The 23,832-nt window shown below is 44.5% G+C and overlaps 1 protein-coding gene across 2 annotated transcripts in view; it reads left to right on the plus strand.

Annotated features, from left to right (window-relative positions):
* The first annotated feature begins 1,109 nt into the window (after window positions 1–1,109).
* Window positions 1,110–23,832, plus strand: part of St3gal5 (ST3 beta-galactoside alpha-2,3-sialyltransferase 5) — a 57,204-nt gene continuing 34,481 nt past the window's right edge. The window contains exon 1 of one of the 2 annotated variants that reach the window (XM_048352564.1): window positions 1,110–1,193. The gene's annotated coding sequence lies outside the window, so the exon portion shown is untranslated. Of the gene's footprint in view, window positions 1,194–7,636; window positions 7,798–23,832 lie in introns of those variants that run through there. The other variant, XM_048352565.1, reaches the window with a different exon arrangement.

Here is a 23,832-nt window from a genome sequence, read left to right on the forward strand (position 1 = left end):
CTTTTATTTTTGGTGTAATCCAATTTGTCAAGTTCTCTTGTATCTGCTGTGTCCCTGGGACACTTTTTTAAAAGTTTCTGCCTATACCTACTTTCTCTTGCAGTAATTTCAAAATTTCAGGTCTGACATTAAGGTCTTTGATCTACTTTGAGTTGATATTAGTACATAGCAGCAAACAGGGTTCCCCTAGCTTAGTCTTCAAGGCTGGATTCAAATTTCACCAATCCAAGAAGTCCTTGAGTGCTGAGGAAGAATCAGCTATGCCCTCCATGCCCCACCCCCTTGCTCCTGTGGCTCTGTATTAGCAGACCTTGATGTCTTACATGATTGTGTTTGTGCCTTCTTCTTCAGTTAGACCATTTCGATCCTTCATGGAAAGCACTATGCCTTGGTGGGCTCTAGAGTCTAATACCCTGGGTTCAAAGATACTAGTTTTGCTATATCCTAAACATGTGACTTTAGGTAGGTTATTTCTTCCCCTTCAATTGATCTTAAGTGTGGGGAAAAGATCCTCCCTGTAAGGGTCACTGAGAAGATAACAGGGATCACTTGTAGCAAATGTCTGTGCAGTGGGACACAGGAGGGATAAATGGCTGGATGGATGTAGCGCTAGCTTCTAGCCATGCTTGAGTCTATCAAGATGGCTCCCCTAGGGGCTGGGGATATAGCCTAGTGGCAAGAGTGCCTGCCTCGGATACACGAGGCCCTAGGTTCGATTCCCCAGCACCACATATACAGAAAACGGCCAGAAGCGGCGCTGTGGCTCAAGTGGCAGAGTGCTAGCCTTGAGCGGGAAGAAGCCAGGGACAGTGCTCAGGCCCTGAGTCCAAGGCCCAGGACTGGCCAAAAAAAAAAAAGATGGCTCCCCTAACTTGCAAAGGATGCAATAGGGGCAGGGATGCTGCCTCCAGCAAAGCCACCCTCTGCCAATGCACAGCCTTTCCAGGATGTTTTTGTAATGTCTCTTTCCTGCTTTGTTTGTATTACTCCTGATTCTCCCCTGGTTGCTTACAGGAAAACTCTTAGAAAAACCTCAAGGGACTGTCTCCCTTTGTGTTTCAGGGCAGCAGACAGTCTGCATGGTTGACGGCTACCAAGCTGTGATCAGAGATGATGCCAGCTCTGGAGGACAAGGATAGGAGTCTCACAGGAGGTGAAGGCCGCTGCGAGCAAAAGATAAAGATGCTGCTTTCGTAAGTAAGCCTGCTTCCCCAATCCTCCAAGAAGCTCCTGTGACAGGGAGACGCCTTCCACCCCTACCTCCTCCTCAGCCTGGGCTCAGGCACCTGCCTGCCCTTCCTTCCCTTCTGGCCACTTACAGCAGAGTCACATCAGTGTTGGCCCTGACAGCTTTGAATGCATCACTTCTGTCCTGGTGTGGGACAGAGCCAGCTGGCGGACGAAAAGAAACAAGCCATCTGGAAACTTCAGTGATTTGTGACCTCCCCTCACTTTTTTTTTGGTCTGTTTTAAAGAAAAACAGCATTATAGTAACATTAAAGATTGTGTGTGTGTGTGTGTGTGTATGTGTGTATTGGGGCTTGGACTTGGCCTCATGTGCTCATTTGGCTTTTACACTCAAGGCCAGTGTTATACTACTCGAGTTACACCTCCACTTCCAGCTTTTTGATGGTTAATTGGAGATAGGAGTCTAATGAAGTTTTCAGCCTGGGCTGGCCTCAAACCTTGATCTTTTAGTCTTCAGCCTCCTGAGTAGCTAGGATTAGCCACCAATGCCTGGCAAAACTGGAAATGAAACAAAGTTGTTTCTGATTGCTTTAGTGGGGAGCCCATCTTCATCCCTTATAGGTTTTCTGTTGGCAATTGTAGCCATCTGGATCCCTTAGGTGCTGAGTGGGCTTGTGTTTAAAAATCGAATAATATAGTTATTTGTTCCTCAATGGGAAAAAAACATGTTAATGGTACCAATTCAGGAAACATAGGAAAGTCAATTAAAGAAAAGGAAAAAAGTGCTTAGCTATCCAGCATATACACCACTATTTGAACCCTAACCTTGCCCAGTTTCTTCCTTTTCCTGCCTTCCCTTTTCATTTCTGAAGCTAATTTGGGATGCATTCATGATAGCCAAATGAGTAAATCCTAGAAAGAAGATGATCTTGAGGTCTCAGGCACTTGTTTAGATAAAAATATGCATACACAAGTGCACTGTCTATCAGTTGGGGTACTGGAAGTTGACTAGTTTAACCCATAGAGAAATTCTGTTATATTTTTATATACAGAATACATAGAAGAAAAATGGGCTGTAGAGCAGGTTTGATATAATAGCTCAAATATCCAAAGAAAATGGTTTCTTTCTACTTTGTTCTCTATTTCCCTTTCTTCCCAATATCAGCTCGTATGTGTGCACGCGCGCCTTCCCCAAAGATTGAACCTTGAATTTAGGACCTTGGCCTTTAGCTTACCTTTCTTGCTTACAGATTATATTCTACCACTTGAGCCAAGCCTCCAACCTCTATTTTTGCTTTTTAGTTGGAAATGGAGTCTTGTGAACTTTTTCTGCTCAGATGAGCCTCAAACCACAATCCTCCAAGTCTCAGCCTTGCAAGTACTTAAGATTGCAGTCATGAAATGGCTTAAATGATAGGGTTATTTCTTAGCACCTAGAAGGTTCTGAGTTCAAATCCTAGTACCACAAGATAACTATGGATGTTCTCTGATATAACATATTTCCCAAATTTCAGATCTGTGAGATCCTAAAAGCACTAGTCTCTTGAAGATTGGTGCACTGAGTAATCAGAAACTATGAGTTTATCATAATGTTAAAGTTGACCATTTTCTGGATAAGACTTTATAACATTGTGCATCAACTATATGAAAAGTAATTATTCACTGAGTTCTACAGGCTTCGTAAAAGTCAACATGTTATATATTAACCAAAAACCATATTCACTGATACCATTATTGAGCTCATCAGAAAAAAAAAAATCCTTGGATACTGAGATCAAGCTCATGGTATTACAAGTTTCCTTAAATACTACATTTCTCTTGAAAGTTGGAAGCTTTCCATCGTTGGCCCCAAGTAGCTAATTATTTTCCTTAAAGACACAGGCTCAAAACAACAAAAAAGTAAATAAACAAAAACAAACAAAAAAAGGCCAGGTGCTGGTGGCTCCTGCCTGTACTCAGGAGGCAGAGATCTGAGCCTGGTGGTTCCAAGCCAGTCTGGGCAGAGAGATCCATGAGACTCTTATCTCCAATTTAGGGCCTCAAACCAGAAGTGGGGCTGTGGCTCAACATGGTAGAGGGCTAGGCTTGAGCAAAGAGGCCTAAGGACAGTGCCCCAACCCTGAATTTAAGCCCTGTGATGGACCAGAACAAAACAAAAAGGACACAGGGTCACTCAGTTCATTTCCAGGAAATATCTTTCAAATATTCAAATGAGAAGAACCATAGTTAGATGTTTCTTCAAGTGAAATGGTATCTCATGAAGAATACAACTGATTCAGCTCCCAAATCAATCAACTGTACACCTGATTTTCCTTAGACAGCCATTATATATCTGGGTTGCAAGTGTTTTATGTATACCTCTTCCCCAACCCCAGATTGGGGCTTGAAGTCAGAGCCTTTCACTTTCCCTTAGCTGCTTTGCTCAAGGCTGGCTCTCTACCCCTTGAGCCACAGCTCCAGTTTCAGCTTTTTGTTGGTTAATTGGAGTTAAGATTATGACAACCTTTTTGCTCTGGCTGGGATCTTCATATTCTCAGCCTCCTGAGTAACTAGGATTATAGGTGTGAGCCACCAGCGCTGGTGCATAGTTTCCATTCTGTCACATAACATATTTAAAAGATACATACACAAGAGTTGAGATTTTAATAATTTTGGTGTCATTGCTTTGATTTGTGAACCAGCAGTTTTGTTCACCTTTCTGTTGCATCATGAATGAAAGAGTAAATGATGTCTTAGATTATTATAAAGTAGTTGTGGGGCTCAAATGATAGAGTGCCCATTTAACAAATACAAAGTTCTGAGTTCAAACCCCAGTACTCTGAATTCAAACCCTAGTACTGGAGAAAGTTTAAAAAAGAAGAAGAAGAAGAAGAAGAAGAAGAAGAAGAAGAAGAAGAAGAAGAAGAAGAAGAAGAAGAAGAAGGAGAAGAAGAAGAAGATTTTACTTTAACCATTCCCTGGAAGGTTCTCAGGGACTCCCAGGTGTCCACAGAACACATTTTCAGGACCATCAACTGGGCTAGACCAATTAAAATCCCTGATGAGAATTCATTGAATAGTGGGTTCTGATTGGTCTGAGCCCAGTTGTTGGTCCTGAAAATAAGAAAGAATGGACGTAGCTCACACTAAGGGTACATTGTAGCACTAAAGGAATGAGGGCATATGAGGCAACCCAATGCCTGATATCAGAATGACTGAAATAATATGTACAAGGGGAAAAAAAGAATCAGGGCATTGTAGTTGTCTTTGGTTTTTTTAAGTAATTCTGTCTCTGCTATTCAGTTTCTAGAAGTTTCTCTGAGGCCAGTCACTGATTTGGAGAAACACTAGTAAGGCTTTGAGATCTAGTGGCTGATCCGAGAGTGCTGTTTGAGGATCTCTGGGGCTGGGCTCATCTTCCTGCACAAATGGGTCAAGCTCTCCCCCTCCACCCAAACGTGACTGGAGTGAATGAGACAGTGGGTGCTTAGCTGATGCTCTGTGATGCTCGGATGGGAGGTAGCTTGGATTGCTCAAGTCTTTTTTCTCTCACACCCTTCCACACCAGGTTACTTCAGGATTCCACCATGGTCATAATGCTAATCGGGCCCTGCTTTACAGATAGGTTTTTGTTTTTAAAGGGGAATAGCAGCTAAGAGTAAGAACAGCTGAAAGAAAGCTAAGTGAAGAAAGAGCATGCAACCAAACAGGCAGGCTCCAGGCTGTTCTCCAACAGAAAGAGGGCAAGGTAATCACATTCTCAGTGCAGCTGTCGTGGCCCCAGGCAGCTGCTCCATCTGTCTAGCCCTGGACAACTCACTAGTTTTAGATTACGCCATGTAGCGTTTCCTCCATTTCCCCTCCAAATGTGCTCAGCACTCTTGCTTTAGAATAACCTAGAACTATTCTTCTTCTTTTTTTTTTTTTAATGGAAAAACTGCCTTGGGAGGAGTTAAAGAAGAATCCTCTCAGCCTTTCCTCACTAGTGGTTTTGATCTTGGCTTTGGTTACAGCACCCTTGAACCCACCAGGGAGAACAAAGACATCTTCAAAACAGCTGTGCAAGCTGTAGCCAAAGAAGGGGGGGAAAATCCAAAACAACAACAAAACCAGTGACAATGCTCTAGGTTTATACAAATTTATGTGGCTCATGATTTAAGACATTCCTTTTCAAATTGAGAGAAGAATCATAGACACATGGCCTCCAGGCTCTGTGTCTGTCACCCTGAAAGGAAGACCTGGCCAATTTCATTGGCTTGACCCTTACCTTAGAATCAACAAGTCCTAAGACAAAGCGACATTGCAGATATGTAATTCACATTCAGCTTTGTTTTAAAAATAGAATTATTAGTGCTTTAATTTTTGGGGGGTGGGTGGGTGGTTGATCATGGGGATTGAACTCAGGGCCTGGGCACTGTTCCTGAGCTCAAGGCCAGTAGTGCTCTACCACTTCGAGCACCAAATCTGGTTTTCTGGTGGTTAACTGGAGATGAATGATTGTCTCCTTCCTCTTTATTTTGGGAAAGAAAGCATTACAGGAGTGTGCCACCGGCTCCCGGCTAAACTTTTTTTTCAACTCCAGAATTTTGAGACTTACTAATATTTGTACTTTTCAAGCCTGCAATGCTTTCTCCCCAGAATAAAGAAGAAGAAGAGTCTCTTGACTTGGAGCTGGGCCCCTAAGGGTCCCCAAAGACTTAATGCAAATCATTTCCTTCTATCCTCCGGGCCTCAGTTCCCTCTTTTGTAAAATGGGTGGTCAGCTTGAGTAAGGAACGTTATCTCTTCCTCCATACGCACAATGGATACCTGTTCCGCGTGTCCCGGCCCCACCAGCCCGTCCTGACGCTTCCCAGGCAGGCCTCGGGGATTGGGACCGGTCATCATCAGAGAACAAGGGGCCCCCGCAGGCGAGGACAGCACGTGGGCCCCCACCCCCCGCAGTGGCTCAGTCTAGGCGTAGCAGAAAAAGCCCCGAAGCCTTCTGAACGCTGCCCGCGTCCCGATGTTCACGTTCCACCCACTAAACGCGTGGAGGGAGCAGCGGGCGCCCTCGCCGGGCTCCCGCGGGACGCGCGTCCCCGTGCGGGCGCCCCGCCACTCCGCATCCTCGGGCGAAGGACCCGCACTCCCTCGCGCGCTCCGATTGGCCGGCGGCGTCCTCGTGACGCCCCGCCCCGCCCACTCCCCCCTCCGCCCCCCCGCATCCTCCGCGTCCGCGCCCGGGAGCGGGCGGCCCTGGGGTTGAATGGGCGCGCGCTGGGCTCCGGGGGCGGGCGGGGGCGCGGGGCCCGGGACAGGCGGCCGGCCGGCGCCCCCTCCCTAGTATGCGCCCCGGACGGCGGGCGGCGCGGAGCGGAGCGGCGTCCCCGGCAGCCGCGCACCCGGCGGCGGCGGCGGCGGCGGCGGCACCTGCCGGCCGAGGTACGTGGTGCAGCCCCCTCCTCGGCGGTCGGAGGGACCGCGGGCTGGGGGGGTGGGGCGGCGGGCCGCCTTCACACGTTCTCGGGGCCGGGCGGCTCCGCCCAGGCCCCCCGCGGACAGCGCCGGGGACGCGATGCCTGCAGTTGCGCCTGCCTGGGGCGCGGGGCCGAGGGTCGAGGCTCCCCGCGGCGCCGAGCCTGCGGGAGGAGCCGCAGCCCCTCAGGTGAGGACGCCCGGCGGGGCCGGCGGGGCTGGCGGCAGGGCTGGCGCGGGCGGCTGTTCCCGCCGCGGCGGCCCGTTTCCACACTGCGTTCCGCAGCGGCTTGGGGTTTAATTCATTGCTGGAAGCTTCCGAGCCGGCGGGGTCGAGCGAACGCACGTCCCCGCGCGGGGCTGCGGAGACCGCCCCGGGGGTCGCCGGTCGCTGCCGCAGCTGCAGCCGCCCGCGCGTTCGGTGGGGAGGCGGGGTGTGTGGGGTCTGCCGGCGGGAATCCGCCGGTGACCTTCCCTGCCCCGGCTCCGCGGCCGGTCCTGCGGAGGACACGCGCTTCGGCAACCCCCTTGGCTTCCTGGGACTCGGGAGTGTGTGCGTGGTTGTTGTTTTTTTTTTTTTTTTTCGGGAACATCTAGAAGCCCGGCAGACAGGGAAAGGTGAGTTCCTACCCGTGCGTTCCCCCCCCCCCCCCCCCCAGTGCCCGGCCAACCCGAGGGCCCTTCCAGGCCTCCCGGGGTCATAGTGGTGACCATTCTGCAGACTGGCTAGCTGACTTGGAAGATGAATTCTATCCTTCCGTCTTCGTGCATGTGTATGAACTCTACGAAATTAAGGCGTCGTTTACTGCAAAGGCAAAACTGCTCGTGTGCTTCAGTTCACCTGGCACCCATGGGTTTGAGTACTGTTGGGTGTGGGACTCACCCAGAGAAACATGTGCTCTCTGGTGTTTGGCCAAACCTTTCCCTTGGTTTTTTTTTTTTTTTTTCTTTTACCTGCGGGAGGTGACACATCCCGAAATGGAGAAGAATCTACTGTGGGATGAAGGGGCACCGACTAACTCAGGCCAGGTTGTGGTTTCCACTGCGCAATCCCAGGTCCAGACGCCTCGTAGGATTGTCTTCTCCCAAGTTGCAGAGCCGGGAATCATCTGCCTTCTATTCATTGTTTGAACAAAGAAGAGTAATATGTTGGTGTTCTAAAATTAGAATTTGGTGATATTTTTTTCTTGTTGTTTTGCAGTATGTTACATGATGCTGTTTGTGTAAGGCGAAATGAAGGATTCTTGAGGATTCTTATGATTGGTATGGAGTGAGATGAGTTAGGTATGAAGCAGATTATGGAAGATAGAGAGGAGGTGGACTTTGAATACATGATACATATTAAAAAGCTCATGTTTATGACTTTTGAAAATCTTTGTAATTTTGACAGATGTTACCAAGTACCCCATATAAACAAAATAGGTTGAGTGGTGGATATTAAGACAGCAAGAAGAAAGGACGTATTCTTTGATTTTCCTCTTCTAGTTCTTTTTCTTCTTCCCCAGCTGCTCAATGTGTAGTGGTAAGGAGTGGTTAGCAGGCAGGGACTTGGGAAGTGAACGGGAAATGGAAAGAGGTTCACACTCCACACCCTTCTAGAACCTCCTGAGAAATGATTTAATCCTCGGTGCCTGTGGAGACTGGAGGATAGAGATCACCCCCACCCCTTCACCCCAGAGGGCATGCTTCTGTTGTTAGTCTAGCTGGGAAGCTTTGGCAGGAATAAAACAACTGACAATATATCCACATTAATGATGATACGAACTCTGTAACTGCTGATGAAGGAAAACAAAGGCTAGATTGGTGTGGGTGGCATAAATTAGCAAAGGCATCCGCCAGTGGGGTGTGAATCACAGGCCCTGTGTGGGAGGAAGCCATAAATACTGATGGTGACATACGGGCGGGCGCTCCCAGGAGAAAGATCCAGTAGATTATGCACATGGACAGAGATGGAGCAAGTGAAGTTTGTAAAGGCCAATAGAAAAAATTAGCTCAAAGGGGCTGGAGGGCTTGTCTTACCCAGATACCAGATGAAGCTTTTTTAAAAAAAAGTATAGCATATAAATGCTAGGAAAAGTTGACATACCTAATGACATAGGGAGTGCACTAATGTGCTTTGCACTCAGATCAAGAAACAGAACATCCATGGACCCCAGGTTTGTTGCTGCTTCCAGTCACTGACTTCCTCAGGATCAACCCCATTCTGACTCCCCTCTCTCGTTCCTTCATATAAGTAGAATCCTCCAGTGTTAGCCTTCTTTCCACAGCACTGTTTAAAATGCTCTTGTGCTGTGCCCATTGTGGTAGCATATTGTCTTTGCTAATAGTAGCCACTGGGTGAATGTGACACATAGTTTTCCAGGTACTATCATTAGACATTTGGGCAGCTTTCAGCATCTGGCTGTTAATGCAAATAGTGCTTCTGTGACCTCTCTAGTGCCTGACTTTGGAAACATATGTACATGTATCTTCTGGGTCTATACTGAACAGTAGGATTGCTAGGTTATGAGTCTATGTTTTGCTCAGTTTGGGGAGTGATAGTCAAAGTTCTTTTGTTCCAGTGTGGGAATAACTACATTGTTGGTTTCCCCCTACTAGATGATAAAGGCAACCATTTCAAGGAAATGGAGGCAGATGGTGTTTCATCAGTTAGGATAGATAGGATCAGTTTCCTCCTGCCTGAACTCCATATGACCATGAGAATTTCATCACTTCAAGACTTCAGTTTCGGACTGGGAATATGGCTTAGTTGTAGAGTGCTTGCCTTGCATGCATGAAGCCCTGGGTTCGATTCCTTAGTACCACATAAACAGAAAAAGCTGGAAGTGATGCTGTGGCTCAAGAGGTAGAGTGCTAGCCTTGAGCAAAAAGAAGCCAGGGACAGTGCCCAGATTCTGAGTTCAAGCCCCGGGACTGGCAAAAAAAAAAAAAAAAAAAAAAAGATTCCAGTCTCCCCTTGGGTCAGGCAACAGGGCAGGCTGAGCTGTGGAGAATCATGAACTCTAAGGTCTTCTGACATTAAGCAAGAGTTTCTCTGGTCAAACTATTTTACTTGTACCTTTGCACCCCAGGATCTTGATCCAAATCTCTCTCTCTCTCTCTCTCTCTCTCTCTCTCTCTCTCTGTCTCTGTCTCTGTCTGTGTCTCTCTTTTTCTCCCCTTCCCTTCCTCCTTCCCTCCCTCTCTCCTCTCTTTCCCTTCTCCCCTCTCTTCTTTCCCTCTCTCACTTTCTTTCTCTCTCATTTGCTCTCTCCTCTAGAACTGGATTTCTACTTAAGGATTCCTATTCATATAGAGGAAAAGCTGGTTTCTTATTTCAGCTCTTGAGCCATACAATATGTTTTTATTCTTCAGTTATGAGATGGAAAAATACCTAGGATTACGTTTTTTCAATGGTTCTGTCTCTCCAAAGCCAGGGAGTCTTTTGTTTTCTGTGTTTTTAAACACCTGGAATTATCAAAGTCTCATGTGATAGAATTTGGTAGGTTTGATGAAGATATAACAAAATGTAAAAGATCTGCCTTGATAAAATAATGCTTGTTCTTTGAATGTTAAAACTTTTTAAAGACTGTCACTTTAATAGTTGTAGAATTGTATGTATTGAGATCTGAGCAGTGGCAGTTTTTCTATTAGTCATGTGGAGTTTCTTCTCTCTGGTGGCCTTTTCCTCTGTTTTCATTCTCTTCAGCCTTGTTCTTCACCCCTTTCTGTTTTTTGTAAACGTCTTGTTCCCTTCTCTTATCTAGACTGCAGCAGAAAAATGATAGGAGGACAGAATGTGGCCTTCCTCCTCTCTTCTTGTCATTTTCTACAGTCCCATTATTTGTCACTCAGGGCTTAGTGGCTGATTTGAGCTTCTTTATCCTTTCTCTAGGTCAGTGCTGTCCAATAGAAATATAACCTGAGCCACACCTGTGATTTAAAATTTTCTAGTAGCTTCATTTTAAAAATGAAAAAGAAACAGGTGGTCTAAGTTTCAGTTTCCCAGGAAGATATAAACTTCTAAACTTCTGTGCACCCAGTAACAGTTTCAAAGTATATTCCATTAATTTAGTAACGAGTTGCTTCATATTCCTCCTTATACCAAATCTTCAAGGCCTGCTTACTCCCTAACTCCTGGAAGAGAAAGAACCCACATGGTACAAAACACAGGACAGAAAGAGGCATATGCCTTACCTGTTTCCTCTGCCTTCTGTTGTAGACATGACTGTTTGCTCTTCCCGTTCACCATAGTCCTGTGAGTTTGGTACCATTATTATTTCACCAAGGAGAGCAGCGAGGTGCAGAGAGGTTTTGGAGCTAAGGAACTGTAGGAGGCAGGGCCAGGATTCAGATGCAGACAGGAAGGTGATAAATGAACAATCCTGCCCATGTCCTTGTAGCAGGTAGTACATTCTTACCTCCCCCCCCCCCCCCGCCCCCAACCAAGGCCTTTCTCAATTTTTTTTTTTTTTTTTTTTTTTGCCAGTCCTGGGCCTTGGACTCAGGGCCTGAGCACTGTCCCTGGCTTCTTTTTGCTCAAGGCTAGCACTCTGCCACTTGAGTCACAGCACCACTTCTGGCCATTTTCTGTATATGTGGTGCTGGGGAATTGAACCCAGGGCTTCAAGTATAGGAGGCAAGTGCTCTTGCCACTAGGCCATAATATCCCCAGCCCCCTTTCTCAAAATTTGTGAGGTTCATCCGTGGTGACAGGCAGCTCTGTTCCCTGTCCAAGTGAGTGCACACTCAGCACCGTACCTTCACATGGGTCTCCATCGCAGCCTTACCTGGGACAGCCTCAAGAGAAGACTTCCCCACTTCCTGTCCAGCCTCAGCAGAGGACTCTGGAAATCCAGTCCCACCTTTATTATTATTATTACCACCAGCTCAGGAGGGATTTCATTGTTACATTTCTATATTTTTACAATATATTCCAATCTGTCTCACCCCCCTCTATCACTTTCCTTTTCTCCTTTCCCCTAAACCTCCTTCCCAAAACAATTTCACCAAGTTTCATTGTTCTATTTTCATAGTTGCACATACTCTATTTGAACTATTTTCAAACCTCCTTCATTGTCCTTGTTGGCCCAACCTTTTCCCACTAGTTTTCATCACTTGACAGTCTTCAGTTACTCTCTTTGTGTTTGCTGGTCCTAGGGTTTGAACTCAGGGCTGGGTACTGTCCCTGAGCTTCTTTGGCTCAAGGCTAGCACTCTCTCTACCACTTGAGCAGTATCACCACTTCTGGCTTTTTTTGGTGATTAATTGGAGATTAGAGTCTCATGGACTTTCTTGCCCTGACTGGCTCTAAGCCATGATCCTCACATCTTGGCCTCTTAGTAGCTAGGATTACAGGCACGAGCCACTGGTTACACTTTTAAGTGGCTCTCTTTTATTCCTAGGGTAAAATCCCAGCCCCGTGGCAGAGACTACTGACTTTTCCAACACTATAAGCATATTGTACCATTCAGTTTGAGCCCTGCAGAAATGCTACCACTCCACCTTTTCCCATCCATGCCTGATTCTCCCATCTACTCTCATTTCCACTAAACACAGTAGACAGAGACATCTTTCCTGACACCCAACCCCCAGTTGTTTTATAGCACTGTGTTTATGTTTAACACAGAATGTAGTTTAAAAAACATGAACGTATTTTACTTCAGTGATAGGTCTACCAGTCTGCTTTTTTAAATGAGCTTATAAGACCTTTGGAAGGAGGACAGCGTTTCTGCCCTTAATTGCTATGTCCCCAGGCACAGACTCCGTGTGTGATTACAAACTAGCATGTCTTTCTGGGAGCCTGCCCAGTTGCTGCCTTAAAATCTTTGACGAAGATAAAAGGGATTTGTGACTGGGGTGTGAAAGGAAATGTGTGCTGTAGTCATTCCTCTTGCAGATCTAAATATATGTTGTCTTTTTTAGAAACACAAGCATGATTAACTTGTTTTGAGTTTAAAGTGTCCCAAACAAAATCATCCTTTATCACTGTCTCTCTGCTGAGTCCCTCAGATGTCAGGTGCTGGTCCAACCCCAGCTTGTTCCTCATCACTTTCCTTCTGTTCTTTTTCCAGGACCCTAATTAGCTGTCTGATTGGGGACTTTAAATTGAACTGGTTCTTCTGTTCAGGTAGGACACAGGATTTCCAATACCATGAGATATTGTTAAAGCTGCCAAGCAAATCTCCCATATTCCCTGTCCCCTGAGGATTCTCCCCCCACCCCCATTTTTTTTTAACTTTTCTGAGGATTGAATTTAGGGTCTCACTTGCTAGACAGATACTGTACCACTTGAGCCATAACTCCAGCTCTGTTTTTCATTTTTGCAGTAGTATTTCACTTTATGCTGGGCCAGCCTGTGCTTCTCAGTGCCACTAGAGATAACAAATACCCTCCCCTGCCCCCCCCCCAGCCATTACACTTCTCCAACCCCACAGTGGGTTAACAGGTGCACACTACTACTTCTAGGAGATAGAGTCTCAAGAACTTTTTGACTGGGCTGGCTTTAAGCTATGATCCCTGGATCTCTGCCTCACCTTGCCTTTTCTTTCTGGCAGTGAGATCTTGGGTATTTTAGTAGTCACCATCACCATCTCATGCCATGCTTTCTATAATACTCAAGCTTGGGGCAGATCTTCTTGTCAGAGCATATTTACACTGCTTTCAGAACTTCTTTTGTGAATATATGCTTTCTCTGGTGAGGTATTATTGTTTATTTAGCCCTACTACTTTTCTCTCTTTTCTAGGGGAATCCTTTTTTTTCCCCCCAGTCACGTGTCTTGAACTCAGGGCTGAGCACTGTCCCTGGCTTCTTGAGCCACTGTGCCACTTCTATGGATATATACCTGAGAAATCAAATCCAGGGCTTCATGTATCCAAGGCAGACACTCTACCACTAGTCCATATTCCCAGCCCCCTAGGGAAATCTTTAAAATCTTTTTTTTTTGTATTGTTATAAAGTTGCTGTACAGAGGGGTTACAGTTACATAAGTCAGGTAAAGAGTACATTTCTTTTTGGACAATGTCGCCCCTTTTCTCGCTCACTCTAGGAAATCTTTTTTTTTTTTTTTAAGAACTAAGAGTATTTTATTGTCATTCTTTTTCTAAAAAGTTTTAAAATTGTTATTATAAAGGTGATGTACAGAAAAGTCACAGTTACGTAGTTAGGTAAAGAGCACATTTCTTTTTGGACAATGTCTCCCCTTTGCTCTCCCAGTTTTTCCCCTCCCATCCCCCACCCACAAGTTGTACAGTTCATTTTCAACATTGTATCCAGTGAGTACCATTGCTGCATTTGTTTACCTTTTGTCCCTCCTTTTTTTTTTTTTGCCAGTCCTGGGGCTTGGACTCAAGGCCTGTGCTCTGTCCCTGGCTTCTTTTTGCTCAAGGCTAGCACTCTGCCACTTGAACCACAGCGCCACTTCTGGCCATTTTCTATATATGTGGTGCTGCGGAATCGAACCCAGGGCTTCATGTATAGGAGGCAAGCACTCTTGCCACTAGGCCATATTCCCAGCCCTTGTCCCTCTGTGCCCCTCTCTAACCCTCCCAAAGATATATAAATGAACAAATAGAGCAAAAAGAAAAAAAAAACTAAAGGAAAAAGCCTCGCTTCCATTTCAGTTTGATAATTTTTTTTTTGTATGATCAGATGCACTTTGGCATTGTGTCCTTCTGTTCCTCTCCTAAGCGTTAGGGAAATCTTTTGTGAACACTTTGGCTCCTGGAGTCTGCTTTATTGGGCATCTGTGGGGTGGCCACAGACTTGTTCTCTCCTAGCAGTTACCCTGGGCAGTGTGCTGTCACACAAGATCCCTCACCACCAGAGAGCTCTGTGTAGGGTCCCAGGGACCTAGAAGGGAAGGACAGTTTTATGTACAGATCCTTCAGCGTTTCCTGAGCTTCCTGTCCAGGCCTCTTCCCTCTGGCTTCCTTCTATAGGGTGCCTCTACCTTTGCTACTAAATTTCTCAAGAACCATAGCCGTGTGGAAAGCTTTTTCATATACTCTCAGCTGGACTACTGGGGCTTTTGGAACAGATCTTCCTAGCTCAGGCTCCTCCTTCCCCTGGGTCTCCTGCTTGACCACCTTCTTCCCTTGCTGGCTCAGCTCCCACACAGTCATGTACTCAGTGAGCTCTTGTCCACCGACTCCTGTGGCTTCAGTCATACCAAGAGGATCTCACAGCTTTCCTATTTGCAGGCCCTGGTTTCTTTTAGCTGCAACTTCTCTCCCCAAGTCGCTGGAATCTGGCCTCAGTTCACCTCTCTTTGGGTATTTACCATGGCCCTCCTTCCTTCTGGAATGCCTGCCCCTCTTTTACTCATTCCATTTACTGACCCATGTATACATCACCTCTTCAGGAAAGTCTCTCTAATTTCCTCTGATTGCCTCGTGACTTCCTGTCCAGGACACTCAAGCTAAATGGTATCTCCACTGTTGCAATGTTGAGTACTTGTAGGTATTTGAGCATTTTCTGGTTTTCTGGTAATTTAAAGAGGAAAGGTTGGTATGTCTGGTGGCACACACCTGTATTCCCAGCTTACTTCAGAGACAAAAGCAGGAAGATCTTGAGTTCCAGAATAGGCTGAACAAAGTTAAAGACCCTATCTCCAATAATAATGATAATAATAATAATAATACAAGGCAGATGCCAGTAGCTCACTTCTGTAATCCTAGATACTCAAGAGGCTGAGATCTAGGATCACAGTTTGAAGCAAGTCCAGGCAGGAAAGTCTGTAACTCTTACTTTCAATAAAACACCAAAAAAGCAGGGAGTAGGGCTGTAACAGAGCGCTAGCCTTGAGCAAAAAAGCTCAGGGACAGTGCCCAGATGCTAAGTTTAAGCCCCAGGACTGTCACCGAAAAATAAAAGGGAACAGCTAGGGGCATGACTCAAGTGGCAGAGTACTTTCTTAGCATGCTTAATCCTCAGTCAGAATAGATAGATAGATAGATAGATAGATAGATAGATAGATAGATAGATAGATAGATAGACAGACAGAGGAATGAAGGAAGAAAGGAAGGAGCAATGGAAGGAAGGGGACAAAAGGAAGAAAAACGATTCTACACTTATGTTCTCTGTTTCTGGTATGTGAAAGTTGCTTGTTAAATATTTATTTAAAAGGTTGTTAGGTGAGCAAAGTATACAGTACAGAAACAGCCCATCTAACTGAGGCATTATAAGAAGTTGAAACCTTAATACTCCCAGGTAATCAGTATTCATTATGTATTAACTCATCTCCTGTGCTTCTGGGAAGATTCTAGTTGAGGACCATCCTTCCCAGAATCAAGGAACATAGATGTTCCAGTCCTTGGTTGTAGGCCTTCATTGACAGAGGAACTCACTCAAAGGAGGAGGTAGACAACTTTAACCCAGTCATGGTAAGTTAGTTATCTGTGTGTGTGTGTGTGTGTGTGTGTGTGTGTGTATGCATCTATACACACACATGTATGTGTGTGTACTTGAAAAGTAGAACAGAATCTGGGCAACAGAAAACAGATAAATGTTAGCAATGATCATCCCTGGCTTGTAGTATAACAAAAGTTTTTAAAGTGCTCTTTCTAACTTTGTGATAACAGTTTTAAAGTGTTTCTTGGATAAGGTAAATTGAAATTCCTAAACCTGGTCAGGTGAGAGAATCTGACATGGTAGGGAGTTAGGTTTTGGGTTTTTTTTGCCAGTCCTGGGGCTTGAACTCAGAGCCTAGGCACTGTCCCTGAGCTTCTTTTGCTCAAGGCTAGCACTCTACCACTTGAGCCACAACACTGTCTCGGCCTTTTTCTGTTTATGTGGTACTGAGGAATTGAACCCAGGGCTTTAAGCATGCTCGGCAAGCACTCTACCACTAAGCCACATTCCCAGCCCAGGTTTTGTTTTTATACTTCCTACACTGCCGCACAGTGGACCAGGAATCATGGAGTTGAGCCCTTTGGCACTGGCCCTGGAAAATTAGGCATTAGTTTGACTCTTGCTGTCAGCTATCTGGACCTGGGCATCTCTTCTTGCTGCTACTTGACACCCTTGTAAAATTTCCAGCAGACATAGAGCACCAAAAGAGAAACTAATGTACTCAACTATACTGCCCAAGCAATCTACAGTATTGCTTTGTTTTTACTAAGATTATCAAATTTGACTTGGGGTTATTTGAAGTAAATGCGATAGGAATCTCCCACACTACTTCTTCCTTACCATCTACTGCTCTATCTAGCCCTAGTTTATTTCTGAAGTTGGAACTTATCTGAGATTACTTGAGGTCAGATAATTTTGTCCTTTCCCTAGCAGAAATTTTCCAGTGGGCATTGAAACAAGTAGATCCCATGAAAATTACAAAGGGAAAATGACAGCAATGGTGGAGGAAGATGGCTCATACCATTGTTAGCTATCGGATCACATTAAACATCACCATGTTGGGACAACACCATGTCATGTGCCTCTGGAGAAAATGCTCTGAGAAAGGTACAGCCTCACTGCTATGACATTTTAGCCAAAAATTGTGTAACTTGAATTTAATCACAAAGCCACATTAGATAAACCCCAACTAAGGAGGTTCTCCGAAATAATTAGCTTGTACTTTTGAAAAAATGTCAAGGTCATGAGAGATAAAGGAACTGCTTCAGATTAAAAGAGGAAGAGACATGACAGTGAATGCTACATGTGACCCTGGACTGCATCCTTGATTAGGAAGAAAAAATTGTTTTTGTGGCTTTTGTGCTGAGATCAGCTATCACTGGAATATTTACAGAATTATTTTTATAAGTCTTTATATTGGATTCAGGTATTGAATCCTGTTGATTTCCTGGTTTCAGTCATTATCCCATGGTTGTTTCAATCATTATCCAGTGAGTCTCCATTTCTAGGACATAAAAATATTTAGATTATCATGTCTTCACCTTATTTTCAAGTGATTAACTTGTATATGCATTACATACTGATAGGCTGGCAGCCCAGATGTAGTAAAATGTTAACAATCAGGAGAGTCTGGGAGAAGGAGAGATGGAGAGTCTTTATATTTTGGTAAATGCGAAATTATTTTAAAATACAAAAGTTGAAAACTCTGATGCCTTGTAGGTCACACAGTTCAACAATAGAAACAAGGATGGGGTTTCCCCATGTCCATCCCTCCATGGCCAATGCTGAAGTTATTTCCTGTGTCATTTAGGGCTCCTCAGAATTTGCTTTACTTTCTCTGACCCTGAGATAAATCTGGGTGGAAGACCAGACTTACATTGCGGCTTAACTATACCTGAAGATTTCTCTCTCCTGGCATCTGTTGCTGTTAAAGCTGCCCCTTGACAACCAGTCAGTGGTCTCTGACTCACACTTTTCCCTGCTTTAGGCCTTATCTTTGTACTGTGAGGGAGAGTTCTCAGGCAGAATGCAACCTTCGAAGGATATTTAGACACAGTAAAATGTATTTGTGCACAGAGATCAGAGTACTTCAAGGTGCTGCTGTGGTAGAGCTCTCCGTTGCTAACAAGCCACATGCCTCGGGGTCTGCCTCCGTCCTTGACAGAACCTCAAATTGTAGGTTTCAGTGAAAATCCCACATCTTCTTTGTTCAGCATGGGGCCAGGGGAAATTTTCTAGCCTTTACCGTTTAAATCCAGTTTGGATAACATTCTGTTCTTCTGGCTAGGTTCTCCAGGGAAAAGTGAATGAGTGGTTCAGGGTATGTTTGGGATCCAGAGACAGATCTTCGAGTTGAGGTGTGGGATGGCTTTGTGGATGGGTCTGTTTATCAGCACTTGCAGAGTTCCTCTGAAACTGCTGGCCCAGGGAGCAGAGGCAGGAAAAACAGTTCTGTGACTTCAGGTCATCTTCCCTATCTTTTCCTTCCAGTTCTTCCTCCCCAGAATTTCCTGTGTCCCCCGCCTCTACCCTTGTTTTCTGTTTATGTCTCTTTTATCTTCAGTCATCTTCTCCCAGTTGGTCATATTTTATTACTCTCCCTAATTGGCCCAAATGTTTTCATACTCACTGAACAAACTAAGATTTAGGTTTTCTCATTTGAAAAGTAGATGAGTGAGAATCCTAAGGTTTTAGAGGAGGAAGGCTATTAGAAATTAGAAGTTCTCAGCACTTCTTTTTTACAGGTCAGCATACATCCTCCAAGAGCTCAAGTGACTGGCCTCTATCAAATTGCCAAAGAATTGAACATTTTCAATCTTTCCTCTTTGTGTGTGTGTGTGTGTGTGTGTGTGTGTGTGTGTGTGTGTGTGAGAGAGAGAGAGAGAGAGAGAGAGAAAGAGAAAGTATCAGTACTGGGCTTGATTTCAGGGCCTAGGCACCATTCCTTAGCTTTTTTGCTCAATGCTGATGCCCTATCACTTGAGCCACATCTCTACTAACAGCTTTTTGGTGGTGAATTGGAGTCTCCTCTACTTTCTTACCTGGTTGGCTTCAAACAGAGGTCCTTCGATCTCAGCCTCCTGAGTGGCTAGGATTATAGGCTTGAGACACAGGCACCTGGCTCAGTGGGAATCTGGTTTCAGGCAGCTGTTTAATGCATTCATTCACGCATCAGTTCATCTGTGCAGCAAGTGCTTCTAAGTGCCTTTTACAAGCCAGGCACTGTTTGAGGTTCCTACATTGTAGCAGTGAACAAAATGTAGGGAGCGGAACCGCAGATTTTAGTGGGGGCAGAAGAGATGAGACAAATAGGCATCAGTGAGAGCTATGAAATAAAGAGAAGTGGGAAAGCAAATGCAGGGTGGAAAGTTGTTTGTAGAGGGTTGTTAAGGAGGACCGCTTTTGCATAAAAACCCGACTGAGAGAGCTGCCCTGCCGACAGCCTTGCCACTTTGGTAAAATCTGGGAGAAATACCAACTGTACTTGCTGAGCATGTTGTAGCTTGCAGACTGTTTCATGTATTCCAAAAGTTCCAAATTAACTGCCTTAATATTTGGAATTTGTGAAAAGAAGGGTAGTGAATTATAATAACAATAGAGTCTTTACATTAGAGGAATTACTATCAATGTAGATTAAAAAGCATGCCCTGATGGCTTACATTTGTCATTGCATAGGAGCCTGAGGTCAAGAGGAGCACTGTTTCAGGCAAACTTGAACAAAAAGTTCATGAGACTCCATCTCAGCCAAAAAAGCTGGATATAGTGGTTTGACCTGTCAACCCAACTACAGCAGGAAATGTAAGAGAGGAGGATCATAGTCCAGGCAGTGATATCCTATCTATCTTCATATAACCAGTGCAGAAAGGACTTAGCAGTACAACATCTACCTAGCAAGGACAAGGCCCTGACTTCAAACCCGTCACACACACACACACACACACACACACACACACACACGAAACACCACCCCTCCCCATATCTCAGAATCAGAAATGGGCTGATTAGTCCAGTACTAGTTGTGCATTTACCAATCAGTAGTTTATTTTTCTTCATGAAGACTAAACCTCATAATTTTGCCAAGTTTGTAGGAGGATCTGCCTATCTTCAGACTGAAACCTGTTGTTTCTTGCAGGTGCTTTCCCTTCACTGTAAAAACTTACTGGACGGCAGGATTTCTCTAAGTGTTGCAATTACAGAACATGAGAGAATTGCTTAGCATGCTTATTCAGCATCCTCACCTCCTCCAGCCGCCTCACTGCTGGTGCCCCCCACCCCCACCCCCTGTCTGGTGTGTGGATTCAGGCTGTGTGTGTTTACTCTGCAGACTCCTGCACGAGTGGGGACATGGCTGTGGAACTCAATAAATCAGGAGTTCTTGAGACTGGGCCACTAAATAAAACATAGACAAAGATTAGACACGTTCTGAACTGCTGTCACCAATTTCAACTTTTGATTTCAGTTTTTATTTTAAGTCTAATTCTCCTTATTGACTTTAAAAGTAAGGTAATGTTGACATTTTAATATACATCATGACTGACTCATTAGAACTGAGAGGGGAAGTACTTTCATCTCTCAGGGACGTTTGACAATGTCTGATGACATTTTTACTTGATAAAGATGAAAGGGTTGGGGCTGGGAATATGGCCTAGTGGCAAGAGTGCTTGCCTCCTATACATGAAGCCCTGGGTTCGATTCCCCAGCCCCACGAATATAGAAAATGACCACAAGTGGCACTGTGGCTCAAGTGGTAGAGTGCTAGCCTTGAGCAAAAAGAAGCCAGGGACAGTGCTCAGGCCCTGAGTCCAAGGCCCAGGACTGGGGGGAAAATAGCTGAAAGGCGACAGATCAGAGATGCTACTGTCATTTGGGGTTAAGAGTTCAGGGATGTTTCTAAACATCCTACAATGTACAGGACAACTTTGGTCACAGAGCATACTCAGGCTAAAATGTCAGCAGTACCAAGGTTTAGAAACCTTGTGAGAGAACAGTTGAATCCTATCTGTGTTTCCAGGTTGGGATTCTAAGTGACCTTTCATTTAAGGAGGTCCACTGCTAACACTGGTTTACAATTACGTTTCCTAGGTTGTAGTAGGGTGCAGATCTACTTGAATGAGGAAGGGATGGCTGATTGTAGAATCGAATCATAAGAGAGAAGTAAAAGGTCAATAAGAGCTCCAAGAGCATGGCGCTAGTGTGCTCATGAGCAGTTTTATTGTCTATATTTGAGATTTACAACCTGAAATTACAGGTTATAGATAGACAGTAAAGTGGTTACTGTAGTCACATAGTTACTGTGTCTCATAGTTACTCTTCTGGGACAGGAACAGTCAAAAAAGCACCTCTTGTAACAAAATACATAGTACAGTAATAAAGTTCTATAACTTTGGTTTTCACGTTGTACATTAAATCTATAAACTGGATTAAACTTAAGCAAGCATTACACTTGAGCCAGTCCTCGTGGGGATCTTATTTCTTTAGAGTAGCCTTCACCGATTTCCTCACCCAAAGTCTCTTAATTTTTATCTCAGCCCTCTGGATTCTACTATTGCATGTTAAAAGCTCCCTTCCTCCTTATTCACACAACCCTAGTTTTACTTGAGGAAGCAGCCTATCTGGCTTATGAAAAGCCTTCAACCACCTTTGCAGTTGTATTTAGTAGCCAGGGTAGTTCACCTCTCAGTAGATCTTCACTCCTTTCTTCTTTCTCTTCCCCAGGATGGCCCTTGGTTCTTTCTTCTTCCTGGGCCACCACTCTAGTGGGTGCCTAAATCCTGCCCAGCAGTCTAGCACGCAGTCTTGTCTTCCTTCTCTTCTGCTGGAAAGCCCTTTCACTCTCAGAAAACTATGACCCCACAGAGTGTGCCCATCACTACCATGGTAATGTCTAAAGCTACGTCTGTCCACCTTCCGGACAGCCCACCTCAGCCACGCTGGTCTATACACTGTTCTCTCAACCTCAGAGTTTTGTTTGAAACAGCATGTACCCTGGCATGCCTTCATTATTTAAGTACACGCATGAAAGCACGCATGCACACAAGCACACACCACCTATTGTTTCAAGTCACATGTCCTGAGCAACCCCAGGTAGGAGGATATAAAGGCCAAAGTAGACAGATAAGGATTGGAATTTTCAGCCACTTTGGTTTACCCAAGTGTGTCTTTGGCAGGTTGAATGCAGATAATAATCTAATTACCTAGATGTTTTTAGGATTCAGTGAGATCAAGTGTAGACATGTCCTTTCCCATAAATGTTAGTTCCCTATGTACTTTTACATCAGTATTTATCCACATTTGTACTGTTAATCTGGTAGCTCATCATATACTGCTTTGAGGCTCCTGTTCCACATTACATTTTATAAAAATGAAGTATTACCCCTGGTATCACTGTATCTGACCTTAGTACCCTGGGTATTGGGTACATATGTGTATTAGAACTAGGGAAGGGAAAGAGACTATCAAAATTGAGAAACAAAGGATAAAAAGACAAACCATTGCAACAGCAATATTTTCGAAACTATGTGGTATAAACCAACTGTACAACTCATGGGGGGAGAGGGAAATAGGGAGGTGGGGAGAAAATGAGGAAGGAGGTAACCAGTTGGATAAGAAAGGTACTCACTGCCTTACATATGAAACTCTAACTCCTCTGTACATCACTTTGACAATAAAGGAATTTTTAAAAATGAAGTATTAGCCATACCTGGTAATAGACAATTGTAATCCCAGCACTCAGGTAATAGAGGTAGGAGGATTACAAGTTTGAGGCCATCCTGAGCTACATAGTAAGACCTGTGTAAAAGAAAAACAATAACACACAAACGCACACTACAACAAACCCTAGCCAGCACTGGTGGCTCACTCCTGTAATCCCAGCTGCTCAGGAAGCTGAGATCTAAGGATCGCCATTTCACGCCACCTGGGACAGGAAGATCTGCAAGACTCTTATCTCTGATTAACAACCCAAAAAAGCTGGCAGTGGGACTCAAGTGGTAAGAGTGCCAGCCTTAAGCAAAATAGCTAAGGGACAGTGGTCTGGCCCTGAGTTCTAGCCCCAGTATGAGCACAAACAACAACAACAAAGGAAGTTCACTAATGCACTAATACCTTCCCTTATATTTCTTTAAGTCAGAAACTTAGTAAGATTTATTTCCTCATCAGACACACAGACTTTTTTTTCCCACAAGCTGCTCACAATTGGCTAGTTTGAATAGGGTAAAAAAAAAAAAAATATATATATATATATATATACACACACACACACACACATATATATGGTGATTTTGAAATAAGATTTGACAGTTCACAAGTAATATATCCACACCCTCTGCTATTTCTTGAACAGTCTGGCACATGTCTTAATTCCATCTTGAAAAGAAACCAGTTTAAGACAAAAACCTTACATTTCAAAAATCCTTTTATATCCCAATGCATTTCCTCTTTTCCTTAACCACCAAGCAAAAGCAGGAACTTGTAAGCAACATACTGCAATATAAAAGACAGTTTTTCCTCACAATTCCCCTCTCTTATTTTTCTATTCTTTCCTTGAAACTCTTAACATTAGTCTTCATATGAATTAATCCCACAACACCCAATTAAAGACCTTGTCCCAGTCACAACAATGAAGCACATTGGAGCCATTTACCTCTGGATTTTTAGTTGATGGTCCCATCCAGGGCAGTGTTTTTGAGGATTAAAGTACAACCTTTACACCCCCTCCCTTTTTTCCTGCTAGCATAATATTAGGAGCTATCCAATTTTCCTATGCCATCTTGCTAGAGGAATTTAATTTTGCCTGGCCTTAGTTTCATCAGGAACTCCTCACTTAATTTTCTTAAAAAACAGAACAAGTATATTTCTATTGGACTACCTGATACAGA

The sequence above is a fragment of the Perognathus longimembris genome, chromosome 8 (genome assembly GCF_023159225.1).
Source record: "Perognathus longimembris pacificus isolate PPM17 chromosome 8, ASM2315922v1, whole genome shotgun sequence".
Taxonomy (NCBI): domain Eukaryota; kingdom Metazoa; phylum Chordata; class Mammalia; order Rodentia; family Heteromyidae; genus Perognathus; species Perognathus longimembris.